At 55.7% G+C, this 555-nt stretch overlaps 1 protein-coding gene across 1 annotated transcript in view; it reads right to left on the reverse strand.

The window, feature by feature from the left end:
• LOC109324215 (transmembrane protein 150A-like) overlaps positions 1-355 on the reverse strand; it is a 27,699-nt gene extending 27,344 nt beyond the window's left edge. The window contains exon 1 of the mRNA XM_019556159.1: positions 250-355. The gene's annotated coding sequence lies outside the window, so the exon portion shown is untranslated. The remainder of the gene's footprint in view (positions 1-249) is intronic.
• Between the last annotated feature and the right edge of the window lie 200 nt (positions 356-555).

The raw sequence follows: 555 nt of genomic DNA on the forward strand, positions 1-555 counted from the left end.
ACAAATTAGCTGTGCTGCTCATGAGAGGCACGAACTGTGTCCATCCAAACCGCAGCAGCTGGCTACAGCGCCCATCACAGTTCCAGCCTGATTTCGGCAGGGCATCCAAGAGGGACACTAAATTGACAGGAGAGAGAGGCAGGCAGCTTCTCTCACCAGCCTTTTCCAGGGGCAGGAGGGTGACCTGACAGTGATCGCACAGAGCCAAACAGGCAGTCACCCAGGGCTACACAACCCTACATAACTCACAGGCTTCTGGGACACTAGGGCCCAATCCCATGTTGACTGTGCATTCGTGATGCAGAACCAGGGCCCAGCCTTGCAGGTCTGTCTCCCAGCTCTGTTACCACCACCAAGATCCTGGGCAAGTCACTTGTATCTGCAATACAAAGCTAATGCTTCAGAAGGGCATGAGGCCCAATGGCTAGCCTGCAGAACACCCCAGAGAGCCAAGTGCTGCCTTTGTCCTGACCCATGCAAGCTCTGCTCTTTTCTGGGCAAGTCCTGGAGCACGGGGCGGCTCCCAAACTGGGCTGGCTCTAATTACAGGCTGCT

Source organism: Crocodylus porosus, unplaced genomic scaffold (genome assembly GCF_001723895.1).
Source record: "Crocodylus porosus isolate Cpor-Errol unplaced genomic scaffold, CroPor_comp1, whole genome shotgun sequence".
Taxonomy (NCBI): Eukaryota; Metazoa; Chordata; order Crocodylia; family Crocodylidae; genus Crocodylus; species Crocodylus porosus.